The 16,092-nt window shown below is 36.1% G+C and overlaps 1 long non-coding RNA gene across 4 annotated transcripts in view; it reads left to right on the forward strand.

Moving 5' to 3' along the window:
* 4930405D01Rik overlaps window positions 1-16,092 on the forward strand; it is a 125,135-nt gene that overhangs the window by 69,583 nt on the left and 39,460 nt on the right. For all 4 annotated transcript variants that reach the window (XR_001781883.1, XR_876113.2, XR_876112.2 and 1 more), the window contains one exon: window positions 2,267-2,389. This is a non-coding gene — a long non-coding RNA (RIKEN cDNA 4930405D01 gene). The remainder of the gene's footprint in view (window positions 1-2,266; window positions 2,390-16,092) is intronic.

Here is a 16,092-nt window from a genome sequence, read left to right on the forward strand (position 1 = left end):
GAGAAAGGTAAATACCAACACAGTTACATCCCTATTATCTACAATGTTGCCTGCATGAAAGATCTAGTAGTACAATACTGTCTCAAAGCTTGTGTGACTAATCAAGCAATATCTGGTTGGATTTCAGACCCATTCCATGACAATGCTTGGATAGTCAAGAATCTGAGACAAGATAGGCTAAGGACCTAGGGAAAAGCTGAGTATTATGGTTCTGCTAAAGGAACAGAGCAACAACACGGCTCTTAATGACATCCAGCTATATTCACATATTCGTAACTTGGTCAGTCATCATAGGAGAAGTTTCTTCTTATGGTAGATGGGAGGAAATACAGAGACTCACAGCTGCACAATGCAAAGGAGAGTGAGAGACATTCCTTACTCAGTCCATAAAGGGATGTCTTCACCAATCCTCCCCTCAGAGCTTAGAAAACTCTGCAAAAATGGTGGCAGAAAAGTTGTAAGAGTCAGAGGGGATAGGGCCAAGAAAAAAAGGACTTCTAAATATATCAGGATGAATCCACATATGACTCACAGAGGCTGTGGCAGCACACACAGAGTCTGCACAGATCTGGGCCAGATCGAGCCCCAGCACTGATACCCCAAGTCCTAACCCAAAACCTATATCCAATTGATAGCCACTCAAAAATATAAAAATAAATTATAATAGGAGTAGTAATGATAATACTGATAGTAGTATTAATAATGATAATAATAATGATAATAATAACCATAAAATTGGGAGGGAAATGTGATAATATAGATTATCAAATAATTGTACATGGGAGAGGACAATGGTTATCTTTAGTATTGGTTATAGCTCAGTTTGTTCAAAATTATTAACAGAAAAATGACAATTTCTGAGGTCTAAGTTGAGCAATTAAAGACATTAAGCTAGGCTATAATTACTGCAGTGCTGCTATAGGTGTGTGTGTGTGTATGTGTGTGTGTGTATGTGTGTTTTCTGTCAAGTTTTAAAACTTATATTGAACATTCTTTGTCAACCACAGAAGCTTTAATATTGAAATAAACATCCAGAAAACTTGTAACTATTCTACTATTTTTCATTGAAGTTTAAGTAATTAGAATAAATCAGGTAGCATTTTACAGAGTATAGTAAAGTTATGAACACACAGAAGATGCATAAAATTAGGACACTGATATGCTTAGAGTTGGTATTGTCTATGTATAGCAAATAGACTACACAAAGAAATACTTTTTCTATTTAAACAAATCAACAAGCTACAACCATTGTTCTAAATTTAATCAATAAACCATCCCCAAAGTGTCATTTTTCTTGAGACTTGTTATCATAAAAGAACTTTCATCAGAAATAAACAAAGTACGGTTTATTTTTTAACAACACTTTAAGAATGATAACTGCTTGCAAATGAAGAATCAGTTATCTCCAATGGACTTTCACTGGTGTACAAATCACATTTAAGGGCAGGCCCCATGGCCAACACTAGATGACCAACACAAAACCAAGACTGTCTCACAACAATTTGTCAGGGATTTTTTTTGTTGGTGTTTTGTTGTTTTCTTTTTCTTTTTCTTTTTCTTTTTTCCATATAGGTCTTTGAATATATATTATGGGTTTTGGTTTTGTCTTTATAGGCTATTTATATATGTATGGATGTGTGTGTCTCTGCATCTGAGAGTGTTTTCTTTGCTTCTACATTGGCTCTTTCTCTTCTCTTTGTTTTAAATTATTTTAATTTGTTAGTTTTTATTTTATAGTAATGATGGTTATTATTATTAAGTATTAGTATCATTATCATTACAATTAGTTCCCTCTCAGGTGTCATGTTTTGGCATATCCATCGATACTGTCTTTAAGTCTTGTTTAGAGAGTCATTTCTAGGATACCTAGTCACACAACAGACTTCCTGCTTCTTTGCAAATTGTTCTGTCTACTCTTGTATAATGTTCCCCTAGTCCTATGAAAGGAGTTATGTTGTAGATGTACTCCTTATGTTTGAGCTCTCATGATCTGTTGATCTCTGCTCTATGTTTAGTTGTGGTTTTCTATAATGGTCTAGATTTTTTTTTCTCGTAATTTTGCTAGGCATGATCAGAGCTTGATTCCAAAGATGATGATCCTATTTGCAAGAATTTAAACATTTTATGAATTTAGGCATAAAAATTATGACTATCTCATAGTCTTTGTAGTTATGTTTTAGTTTAAAAATGTTCTCTTTAAATACAATACGAGGAAAGATACAAAGAAAATGATATTTAATATTGTTTTACCATTCCTTTCTCTCAGCAATATTACAGGCCAATGTTATTATTAAAACCCATACATCAATGAGCTTTACTCTGTTTTGACTAAGAAGAAACCACACATCCTTCACCTTTTATTGATTCATTGCCAGGAAAGGAAATGCTGGTAAGATGCACATAATAGAAATAATAAATTATACATAGTAATTTGTGAGCAAAAGACAATTGGATGAATATGTGCAGTGCATGTGTGTATGTGTGTGGGTACAACATGCATATGGAGATCTTAAAATTATGAGAACAGCAGAATCAGAAAGAATTGCAAGGCAAGGTAAACATTTTTTTTTAAAATAGTGTACAATAGTTTGCTCTTCTGTTGGAAACTCAGGAGAACCACTTTTATATTTATCAGTAGAGGCAGACAAAGCAGCTTGACAAATGATGCTTTGGGCTTTAGCTTCATCCACAGAGGTCACGGCAGCTTATTGATGATCTAGGAGGGATAAAGGGGTTGAGTGAAAGAATTATAGCCTCAGTAGTGACAAACACAATCCGATTACAAAACTTAAATCTTCATTATTTTCCAACTCACATCCAGAAATATAGCTATAATGATTTTAGTTATTACTATTAGTTAATGACAGATATAATATAAAATACAATGGAATGCACAAATTTCTTCAATATGCAAGATGGAGAATCAACAAAGAAACTATTACTTTCATGAATGGATCTTCCATAAAAGCCAGAAGTTCTTTGAACAGCTGTTTTTATCCTTGAGCTACCTGATCACCAAGTTCCAGACAGTTCAAAGGAATCTGTGAGGTGTTCTATATCCAAAGAATGATGAGGTGCCAAACTTTTACATAAAAAAAATCAGAAAAGCCAATTCATTATTTCTATACATTCCTTTTATGTTCATTAGTGTTTCTTTTCTAGGGAATTACCAGTTACTCATAGACACTTAAATTATAAATATATGCAAAAATCAGAATAATGGATTTTAATTTTTTAACAGTATAGGTTCTATTGCACAGTGTAGAAAGAGTTTGTTCATTTTTATGGTAAAGAATATATTGTTTTTTTTTTTTCAACAACTTGCTTAATTTATTCTCAAAATTAGTATATGTATTAATTTATATCAATATTTAATCTTTTCCAAAGCCTGGATGTCCTATGCGAGCTAACAAAAATCATCAAGCAGGAGAAATGTATACAAGGCATTTAATAACTTTGCCAACAAACACTCACAATTTAAAATGCTTAAAGTGTTTTCTGCAAATATACTAATAAAACAAAAGTGTAAGTAGGAGAATAGAGAAATATGTTACTAAATACTCTGTTTATATATATCAAGTTCTATATTCTAGCCATGATGAATTATATTGATGGTATACATTATGTTTTAAATACATTTAGATATTGTAATTTGATGTTTGCAATCAAGATCAAACATATCTGTTATGGAAATGATCATACCAACTCTGCTATAATTTTTACATTTTTAGAATCCACTTTAAGCTCTTGCAACAGTTTTCTATCTCTGCCTTGGCTTCTTTTACACAACACTGTGTTTGCTGGGTTCTTCAACATTTCTTTATAAATGTCAAAGGATTTTTATTGTGTATACATGTATGATATATCCCTTATCTATTAAGTTGCCTGAAGACAATTCATGTGCACAGAGGACTGTAGATATAGGTTTCCCATGCTGGCTTCATTTCCTTTGGAAATACAGCAAGAAGAAAGATTGCCATCTTGTGAATTCCATATATGACCATTTTATTTACTTTATTAGTTCTAGATATCTTTGGTTGACTAAAGTTTTCTATGCTAATATTACTCACCTACAGTCAGCCATTATTTATCTGAAAGATTCTGGTATTTTTTCCTTGCATAATCCATTTTGTTAGAATGTCTAACACTATGAAAGGGGCATATATATTTTGGACTTGTTCTTAAATTGGAATAAATAGGATCTTTCTTCTTATTTTTTTTTCACTGACCAGTATGGTATTATTTGAAGTATTTCTTATGTAGTGTTTTATATGTGACCATTAGTAGGCTGAGATACCTTTAATTTTTTTTTCTTCTTCTTTTTTTTTTTTTTTTTTTTTTTTTTTTTTTTTTCGAGACAGGGTTTCTCTGTATAGCCCTGGCTGTCCTGGAACTCACTTTGTAGACCAGGCTGACCTCGAACTCAGAAATCTGCCTGCCTCTGCCTCCTGGAGATACCTTTCTTGTACCCTTAGATTGTTGACAGATTTATCATCACAGATTGCTTGATTTTATCAGATTCCTTTTATGTATCCATTGAAATGTGTTGATGGCCAGCTTCAAAAACACATGGTAAAATGAGGCAAGAATGTAGAGTTGATGATTGGTAAATGAGCAGATGTTTTTCTGGGGGATAAAGCATAAAGCTTGATATATTGGGGCCAGTACTCCATGTGACCAAAAAGAAACTCTTTGAACACGTTGGTGGATGATGAGAAGAAAAGCAAAGTGGAGAATCTACACATGCACACAGATGCACACATGCAAACACATATATGTGCACACTGGACAGATGAAGCAACTTCAATGAGCTCTGACAACTTCACATATACAAACATGCATACATTCATACATACATGTAGATACTTTACACACTGGGCAGATGGAGGAAAGATCTAACAAACTTTTAATGCATACATATATTTATAGATACATAGATACAGACATATATAGATACATAGATAGATACAAAGATATGTAGATAAGTAGATACATAGACACACAGGGACACACAGAGACACATACACTTAGACACACACACACACACACACACACATGTATATATATCACAATATTTAGGAACTCGGACTCAACCTAGAATCAGTGTTTTCCTATATCATTAACTTGTTTCAAGCCATTTTCCTCTTCCAAGTACAGTGACATGTCATGGTGCATGAAATCTCCCTTTTCCAACCTGTGAAGCTTAAACTCTTCTACAATGGAGGGGGCATATTTTATTCTTAATTCTAACTTTATTATATTGTTTTTCAAAACAATTTTAACCCTCTCTTTAAAATTTCTATCAACTACCCTAACTTCCTAAAACTATTTAAATTCAACCAGGAATTCTGTAAAATCATTGCGCTCATCTTAAAATATTATTTTATGAAAATTCATCTTCATATTGTCCTTCAGGAATATTTCCCAATAGAACGGGCTGTCTCCCAAGGGACAATCACACAGTGAAAGTCTCCCTATGCCCAATCACACCATGTTAAATATATGAGCAGTAACAAACAAGTAAAGGCACAGCAGAAGCAAGAAGCAATCAGGAGACTAAGCCTCTGGCACTGTGCCTCTCTGAGACACATCTATTACAGCTGTGCAAAATGGTAGACTATCTCCAGGAAGCTTACCTGTCCACTTTCTATGTGGCATCTGCCAGTAATAGCTACATGATTTTTATCTTGATTCTTCTTCTTTTTTTTCTTTTTAATTAGGTATTTTCTTCATCTACATTCCAAATGCTATCCCGAAAATCCCCTATACCCTGCCCCCCCCTGCTCCCCTACCCACCCACTCCCACTTCTTGGCCCTGGTGTTCCCCTGTACTGAGGCATATAAAGTTTGCAAGACCAAGGGGCCTCTCTTCCCAATGATGGCCAACTAGGCCATCTTCTGATTCATATGCAGCTAGAGACATGAGCTCTGGGGGTACTGGTTAGTTCATATTGTTGTTCCACCTATAGGATTGCAGACCCTTTCAGCTCCTTGAATACTTTCTCTAGCCCCGTTATTGGGGACCCTGTGTTCCATCCAATAGCTGACTGTGAGCATCCACTTCAATTTTTGCCAGGCACTGGCATAACCTCACAAGAGACAGCTATATCTGGGTCCTTTCAACAAAATCTTGCTGGCATACGCAATAGTGTCTATGTTTGGTGGCTGATTATGGGATGGATCCCCGGGTGCGGCAGTCTCTGGATGGTCCATTCTTCTTAATCATTTCTTCCTTAATAAATTTATTAATTTATTCCTATTATGGAAGGCACTTCACAGTTAGGATGGATGATGATTCAAGCCAGAACCAACCTGAAAGCTTCCTGAGGTCCAGCTTTCATGGTAGCAGAATGTACTTTGCAAGCCCCCAAAGAGGGAAGCACTCAATAGTCCTATCCAACTTTGATGCCTATGAACCACAACACTGACCAGAATAGAAAGACATCCATGAAGGGAGAGTAGTGGCACTCATATATAGCCACAAGATATCTTAGTGAATTTCAGGACTGTCCAATAAGAGGAAAATGATATGTGTTAGTAGAAAGCTAGCCAACCACTATGTCTAATGAGTCATTAATCTTAAGAAGAGAACATACTACTGTTACTTTATTAGACCAGCATCATTTTTTAGTACATTCCAAAACCTACCATTGTACTTATAATAATTTATTATGAGCATTCTACTAACATTTTCTTTTTTAATGTTTTTTATTAGGTATTTTCTTCATTTACATTTCCAGTGCTATCCCAAAAGTCCCCCATACACCCCCACACTCCCCTACCCACCCACTCCCACTTCTTGGCCCTGGCGTTCCCCTGTACTGAGGCATATAAAGTTTGCATGACCAATGGGCCTCTCTTTCCAGAGATGGCTGACTAGGCCATCTTCTGATACATATGCAACTAGAGACGTGAGCTCCTGGGAGTACTAATTAGTTCATATTGCTGTTCCACCTATAGGGTTGCAAATCCCTTTAGCTCCTTGAGTACTTTCTCTAGTTCCTCCATCGTGGGCCCTGTGATCCATCCAATAGTTGACTGTGAGCATCTACTTCTGTGTTTGCTAGGCCCCGACAAAGTCTCACAAGAGACAGCTATATCAGGGTCCTTTCTGCAAAATCTTGCTAGTGTATGCAATGGTATCAGCGTTTGGAGGCTGATTATGAAATGGATCTCCGGACATGGCAGTCTCTAGATGGAAGGTAAATACATGGGTTCTCCTTAGTTGAAACAGAATAAAGCTAGTTTATATATGGATCTTGATAAAATTGACCTGTAACAGAGATGAGGGGTACAAACAATATAAAATATCACTGCTGAAGAATCTTTATTACATCTTTTTGTGAAAAAGGATATTATTTGATAACTAAAACATAATTAAAATGATTGTGATTCCCGATATAATCATACTTTGTCTAACAAAATTCATGAAACATTTAGATCTTTGAAGTCAGGATCACCTTATTCATAGCCAAGTCCCTCTGCCATGGCTTGCAAAGTCAGCGGTATCTCATAAATGCTCAGTAATTGAGTGAAATAGTTGAATGAGTAACTGAGTTTATTAAAAGTCAAAGCATAGATGTCACTATTCCTACCTGGAAGGCAATAGATATTATTATGCCTACAAAGTGCAGATAATATCATGGTTTGCTACATTTTTGAGCTGAAAAAGATTTTGGGTGTTGGTTCATGCCTTTAAGTTTTTGGGAGAAAAAACAAAAGTACATAGACCTCTGTGAGTTTGAGGCCAGCTTGGTTGATACAATGAGTTCAAAACAAATCAAAGTTGCAGAGTGACAACCTGCCTGAAAAAACAATTGAAGGTTTATATTACCATACTGATTGGGTAAACATACTTACACAGCAATAAAATGTATAGCAAACAATCTTTCTAACCTGTATAATTATTTGGGATTTTATCTTGATTTCAGTCACCAGTTATTTTTATCATTGAGCCATATTAGAAGTTCTTTCTAGAAATGATTTGATTCATCCTTGTATTTAAATGATAGAGTGCTATTTAAAGAATCTTAATTGCATGAGTTATGCATATATAAATGCACATTCACTGTCTGTATGTTCCATATCTCTGGAATCCATAAATGGTCCTCTGGAACTAGACCTATAGATGGTATTGAGTTGTTATATGATTGCTGAGAACCAAACTCAGATTTATTCCTGGAGAAGCAAGTGTTCTTAACCACTGGGCACTTTAGCTCAATGATTACATAGTTTTATAGTGTAACTTCTCTCTCTTTTTTTTTTTTTAAGGATAATGCAGAGACTGTTAAAAGATTCAGATTCTCAATACCAAGCATCATAATGGATAAATATTCATTCTACCTTAGAGTCCACCATGTTCTTTTTATTGTAGGTGAAGAAATGGTAGTTCATAAGGATCAAATCCATGTCTAGATTATGACAATAAGACAGAGATATGACCTTAGTACAAGGAGATAGTAATGGATCGGTTCGCATTCTTCTATATGATAACCGCCAGCTGTGCCAGCGCCATTTGTTGAAAATGCTGTCTTTTTTCCACTGGATGGTTTTTGCTCCCTTGTCAAATATCAAGTGACCATAGGTGTGTGGGTTCATTTGTGGGTCTTCAATTCTATTCCATTGGTCTACTTGTCTGTCACTATACCAGTACCATGCAGTTTTTATCACAATTGCTCTGTAGTACAGCTTTAAGTCAGGCATGGTGATTCCACCAGAGGTTCTTTTATCATTGAGAAGCTATGCCTGGGACTGGCAGACACAGAAGTGGATGCTCACAGTCAGCTATTGGATGGAACACAGGGCCTCCAATGGAGGAGCTAGAGAAAGTACCCAAGGAGCTAAAGGGGTCTATAACCCTATAGGTGGAACAACAATATGAACTACCCAGTACTCCCCAGAGTTCGTGCCTCTAGCTGCATATGTAGCAGAAGATGGCCTAGCTGGCCATCATTGGGAAGAGAGGCCCCTTGGTCTTGCAAACTTTATATGCCTCAGTACAGGGGAACGCCAGGGCCAAGAAGTGGGAGTGGGAGCTAGGGGAGTGGGGGGAGTAGGATCTGGGGGACTTTTGGGATAGCATTTAAAATGTAAATGAAGGAAATACCTCATTAAAAATAATAAATTAAAAAAAGACAGAGATAAATATTAGTTTCTTGAAACCAGGATTATTATTGATATTTTGAATTTGCATGATTCTCCTTGTGAAATTCAACCACTAGTCTTCCATTTCAAAATATTATTGTCTTACTTTCTTGTTTTTACATTTCTATGATAAGAGTCTCTACAAAATTTAAGAGGGATATATTTATATAGCTCTGTCTTTCAAGTTATATATAATTCCATTGTAGAATGGAAGTCATAGTAGCAGGAGCTTGAGACACCTGGTCTTATTATATGCACAGCCAAGAGTAGATGATAATATATCATGCAGACATGCTTGTGCTCACCTTTTGTCCTTCACTCGTGCATAGTTCAGAAATCCCTGGCCCAGGGAATCATGCCTTGCACAGTAGGCAGTCTTTTCTGCTTTTGCTGGCCTCAGTCAAGACAATCCTCCATGAACTACAGGTAACATTGGTTTAGATGATCTCTCACTTAGAACCAAAAGGTGGTTACTTTGAAACTTCTTGGAAGGGGGAACAAAATACTCATGAAAGGAGTTACAGAGACAAAGTGTGGAGCAGAGACTCAAGAAATTATCATCCAGAGTCTGCCCCACCTAGGGATCCATCCCATATACAATCACCAAACCCAGACACTATTGTGAATGCCAGCAAGTACTTGCTGGCAGGAGTCTGGTATAATTGTCTCCTGAGAGGCTCTGTCAGTGCCTGACAAATATAGAAGTAGATGCTCACAGCCACCCATGGTACTGACCACAGGGTCCCCAATGAAGAAGCTATAGAAAAGACTCAAGAAGTTGAAGAGGTTTGCAGTCCCATAGGAGGAACAACAATATGAACCACCCAGTACCTGCAAAGCTCTCAGGGACTAAACCACCAGCCAAAGGATACACATGGTGGGACTCATGGCTCCAGCTATATATGTAGCAGAGGAAGACCTAGTCGGTCATCAGTGGGAGGAGAGGCCCTTGATCCTGTGAAGTCTCTATGTTCCAGTGTAGGGGAATGCCAGAGTCAGGAAGCAGGAGTGGGTAGAATGGTGACCAGGAGGAGCTGAGGAGGAGCTGGGGAGTTTTCGGAGGGGAAACCAGGAAAGAGGATAACACTTGAAATGTAAATAAAGAAAATATCTAATTAAAAAAAAACAGTATTTTTTGAAGTGCAGGTTTAAGGTCATGGTAACATCAAGATTCTGGTGGGTAAGTGAAGAAGAAATTAAACAATTCATTAAAAAATTCCAGGTGGAAAGTAAACATCTGTTAACATGAAGCATCTATACAGTAATCAAACCCATCCAAATTAAAGCAATAAAAAGGTACATTTAAAACCTTTTAAATTAACAAACATAATAGCCAATGCTAATGAGTTTGGGGTAAAGCTGGCACCTACTTAACTAGTAGTAATAGAATTTGGTGCAAAGCTTTTGAAATGTAATGTCACAATAGACTTTAAAAAATTGTTCTTATACAATGAGTTCTAAAGCCTAAATTTTGAATCATTTGAAAAGTACAAATGGAGTTCAGGATTTCCATTGCTAAGATATTATGTAAAGTTGGCATTTTAAAATAGCGATAAAACAATGAATAATGTCACAAATGATTCAAGATCTTATAATTTAATATGGTATAAGGCAGCAGAATCCTAAACCTTGGGAATATTTTGCATGTTTAGAATCAAACACTGAAGCATAACAAAATATAAAAGTAATTATTGGCCTATTGTTTGGGAATTATTCAGCTGATTTTATTTTCAAAATCCTCTTTTCTTGTATGGTTTTAATAATAGTTTGTGTAAGGATTTTTATAATATAAAATCATATTACAGTTACAGCTTTCCTTATTGATTTATTAAGTTTAGAGAAATTAAAGTCATGTTCCTTTTAGTACCCAGAGAGGTTGGCTTTAAGGGAAAATGTAATTCAGAGATTTAAAGATCTCAGGAAAGAACCAAAGTGTCCATTAACCAGATTCAGACTTCGTCTGCCTTATTGTTTGGTGTAAGAGAGGTCAAATCACAAGCACTAATGATCTTTAAAATGGTATTACATTTTCTGCCAGAACAAATTCCATCTACTCACAATTTAAGATCAAATATGTGGAAGATAAAGATTGGTAGGAAAGCAATCAACTTTGCTGAAGAGTTTGCACTTTGAGAGATTCACCATTACCTAGGCTCCAATTTTGTTTTCAGGGTTACTAGTGCAGGCTTATATAGTTCCAAGTGTACAGAAAGATAATAAGTTAAGGGCCTGTCTGAGCTGGAGAGTAAGCTCAGGTCAGCATGGGCTACAAAGTAGAAAGTTAAAACAAGTTGAGAGTACAGCACCAGGATGGAGTGCTACCCAGTATGTGAATGATCCTGACCTTAATTCCAAGGAAAGAAAACAGGGAAGCAAAATAGGCAACACATTAAACTCTTCTATGGGTATTTCAATGGGCCAAGAAGTTTGGGATTCTTATTTATTTTGTTTGTTTGCCTGCTTTTCTGTGCTGGGTATTCATTTTTATATCATGCACCCCACATTTTTCTATCCTTCCCCTCGATGGACCTTTCTGAGTAACCTTGATCCTCTGAAATTAGTTCAAACAGATTGCTTTTCTATAAGTTAGGCAGTCACAGAAAACTGCATGGTTTCTACTGGGTGATGAACAGATCCCAGGAGTAAGGAGGGCTATCACACAATTCTATTGTCTCAAGTTCATGGATTAGTCTGTATTTTCTAAATGCAAATCAAAGTTGTTATTTAATAATGGCTTAGTCATTCAAGTGCAACTTTTCTATAAGCTTTAGAATGTAAGATAGAAATTATAACAAACTCTAGGACAAACACCGTTGCCAAGTAAGTGAAAATTCATCTTCTTGAGTTATCTATGTTTTATCTACTCAGCAGTTGTCTCATATCTCCTCTTTTATCTATTTTAATTTATATGATTTTAGTGTAAATTATGATATTACCTTATTTAATATGCAATACCAAGTGCAGGAATTTTAGATATTTTCAACTGATTACTATTTTAGGCTTGCTTTGTGTTTTCTAACTCATCTTTTTATGGTTTTATATATATTCATTTCTCATCAACTGTCTTGTGATGAACATTGTTTAGTTGATGCTGTAATTTCTAGTGTCCACCTCTAGCATGAATTATCTTTTCTTGCCACTTATCTCTGTATATCACTTGAAATGACTGAGCAAGGTAACAGCTTAGATGAGGTCCAGATGTTTTATGAAAGGCATGTTCATATTTCTTGCCAATAAATATAATAGAAATAAATGGTATTTGGTTTTCTTCAACCTCTAAATTGTGATTAAAATCTATGAGATACTAAAGACTGGTAATGTAAAGTAAGTTATGTTCTGAAATAAAAGTCTACAGCATTGTTTCAGGAACCTTCTTTTTCTATAAAGTGAACAGGTAATTTAGATGATATTTTTTCTTATTTTCAATAGTAATATTTATTGTTCCTCTTCTTGCCAGAATACTGTAGACAACAAGGTAAAAAGAAATGTGTGTCCTTGTGGAACTATTTACCTTGTAGACAGTAAACAAAATAAATAATTTGCTGTTTGACCTTTTCTTTCTACCTAGTTCCACAATATCTTTACAACTAGAGAAATAATAGCCCTTTCTTCAATAACTATTAATAGTCTTTAACTCCCCAGGAAGGGATTTGTATGAAAGATACTCCCTTTATATATAATGGAAAGTTGGGGGCCAAAACCTCCTACAGGTCTGTTTCTCTGATGTGTGTATATCTTTACAATACCACATACAGACGGCTTCATTTCCTGACATTTTTTACCTCCTCTCACTCATTTTTTTCCCCAAACTACTGTGAAATAGTTTCCATGAATTTTTACCTTTCTTCCGAAGATTTGCATAAACTGGTTTTAGTCATTCATCATTTTGTTTTTGCTTTTGTTTTTATTTACTATGAGAATCCTTGAAAGGCAGAATCAGTAGTAAGATAATCATAATAAAGAAAAGCATCTGCTCTCTTTATTAAGTAAATATAATTGATAATATCACAGGTAAGCTAATGCATATTTACTCATTATTATTGGAAATGCATGTGAGTCTGTTTCTCCTACTAGAAAAAAATTTATTGTTATATATTATATTGTTACAATAGATAATATTTATTGTATATACTACATTATATATAATATTTATTATTCATGTAACGACAATATATAATTAACATATAATAATTATGTTAATATTTTATAATATAATTAATTATATTAAATATCAGTATGTTTATAATCTAATTATGATTTTAATGTATGTTATATTAATATCTATTAAAATATATTAAAATACAGTGTTATATAATGATATAGTTAATAATTATTTAATAAAATTTATATATGTGTGTGTATATATATATATATAATTTAGTTCCAACTACTTAGACAGTTCAAGCTGGAAGATAGTAAGTTTAAGGCTAACCTAGGCAACAGAGTGAGACCTTGTCTCCAATAAAAAATAAAATAAAAGCTGAGGATAGCTTGCCGGTTGAGTATTCATAGGTGATTGCCAGGTTCTGAGTATAAACCTGAGTAAAGAATGTAGTCAAGCAGCTGGGCATTGTTTTTTTTTTGTTTTTTTTTTTTTCCATTTTTTATTAGGTATTTCGCTCATTTACATTTGCAATGCTATACCAAAAGTCCCCCATAGCCACCCACCCCCTCTCCCCTACCCACCCACTCCCCTTTTATGGCCCTGGCGTTCCCCTGTACTGGGGCATATAAAGTTTGCGTGTCCAATGGGCCTCTCTTTCCAGTGATGGCCGACTAGGCCATCTTTTGATGCATATGCAGCTAGAGTCAAGAGCTCCGGGGTACTGGTTAGTTCATAATGTTGTTCCACCTATAGGGTTGCAGATCCCTTTAGCTTCTTTGGTACTTTCTCTAGCTCCTTCATTGGGGGCCATGTGATCCATCCAATAGCCTCTGAAGAAAGAAATTAAAGAAGATCTCAGAAGATGGAAAGATCTCCCATGCTCATGGATTGGCAGGATCAACATTGTAAAAATGGCTATCTTGCCAAAAGCAATCTACAGATTCAATGCAATCCCCATCAAAATTCCAACTCAATTCTTCAACGAATTAGAAGGAGCAATTTGCACATTCATCTGGAAAAACAAAAAACCTAGGATAGCAAAAACTCTTCTCAAGGATAAAAGAACCTCTGGTGGAATCACCATGCCTGACCTAAAGCTTTACTACAGGGCAATTGTGATAAAAACTGCATGGTACTGGTATAGAGACAGACAAGTAGACCAATGGAATAGAATTGAAGACCCAGAAATGAACCCACACACCTATGGTCACTTGATCTTCGACAAGGGAGCTAAAACCATCCAGTGGAAGAAAGACAGCATTTTCAACAATTGGTGCTGGCACAACTGGTTGTTATCATGTAGAAGAATGCGAATCGATCCATACTTATCTCCTTGTACTAAGGTCAAATCTAAGTGGATCAAGGAACTTCACATAAAACCAGAGACACTGAAACTTATAGAGGAGAAAGTGGGGAAAAGCCTTGAAGATATGGGTACAGGGGAAAAATTCCTGAACAGAACAGCAATGGCTTGCTCTGTAAGATCGAGAATTGACAAATGGGACCTAATGAAACTCCAAAGTTTCTGCAAGGCAAAAGACACCGTCAATAAGACAAAAAGACCACCAACAGATTGGGAAAGGATCTTTACCTATCATAAATCAGATAGGGGACTAATATCCAACATATATAAAGAACTCAAGAAGGTGGACTTCAGAAAATCAAATAACCCCATTAAAAAATGGGGCTCAGAACTGAACAAAGAATTCTCACCTGAGGAATACCGAATGGCAGAGAAGCACCTGAAAAAATGCTCAACATCCTTAATCATCAGGGAAATGCAAATCAAAACAACCCTGAGATTCCACCTCACACCAGTCAGAATGGCTAAGATCAAAAATTCAGGTGACAGCAGATGCTGGCGTGGATGTGGAGAAAGAGGAACACTCCTCCATTGTTGGTGGGATTGCAGGCTTGTACAACCACTATGGAAATCAGTCTGGCGGTTCCTCAGAAAACTGGATATAGTACTACCGGAGGATCCAGCAATACCTCTCCTGGGCATATATCCAGAAGAAGCCCCAACTGGTAAGAAGGACACATGCTCCACTATGTTCATAGCAGCCTTATTTATAATAGCCAGAAGCTGGAAGGAACCCAGATGCCCCTCAACAGAGGAATGGATACAGAAAATGTGGTACATCTACACAATGGAGTACTACTCAGCTATTAAAAAGAATGAATTTATGAAATTCCTAGCCAAATGGATCGACCTGGAGGGCATCATCCTGAGTGAGGTAACACATTCACAAAGGAACTCACACAATATGTACTCACTGATAAGTGGATATTAGCCCAAAACCTAAGATACCCAAGATATAAGATACAATTTCCTAAACACATGAAACTCAAGAAAAATGAAGACTGAAGTGTGAACACTATGCCCCTCCTTAGAAGAGGGAACAAAACACCCTTGGAAGGAGTTACAGAGACAAAGTTTGGAGCTGAGATAAAAGGATGGACCATGTAGACACTAGCATATCCGGGGATCCATCCCATAATTAGCTTCCAAATGCTGACACCATTGCATACACTAGCAAGATTATGCTGAAAGGACCCTGATATAGCTGTCTCTTGTCAGAGTATGCCTGGGCCTAGCAAACATAGAAGTGGATGCTCACAGTCGGCTATTGGATGGATCACATGGCAGCTGGGCATTGTGGCGCACACCTTTAATCCCAGAACTCAGGAGGCAGAGGCAGGCAGATTTCTGAGTTCAAGGCCAGCCTGGTCTACAAAGTGAGTTCCAGGACAGCCAGGGCTACACAGAGAAATCCTGTCTCGAAAAACAAAAACAAAAACAAACAAACAAAAGAATGTAGTCAAGCAAAATACACACCTGA

Source organism: Mus musculus, chromosome 16 (assembly GCF_000001635.26).
Source record: "Mus musculus strain C57BL/6J chromosome 16, GRCm38.p6 C57BL/6J".
Taxonomy (NCBI): domain Eukaryota; kingdom Metazoa; phylum Chordata; class Mammalia; order Rodentia; family Muridae; genus Mus; species Mus musculus.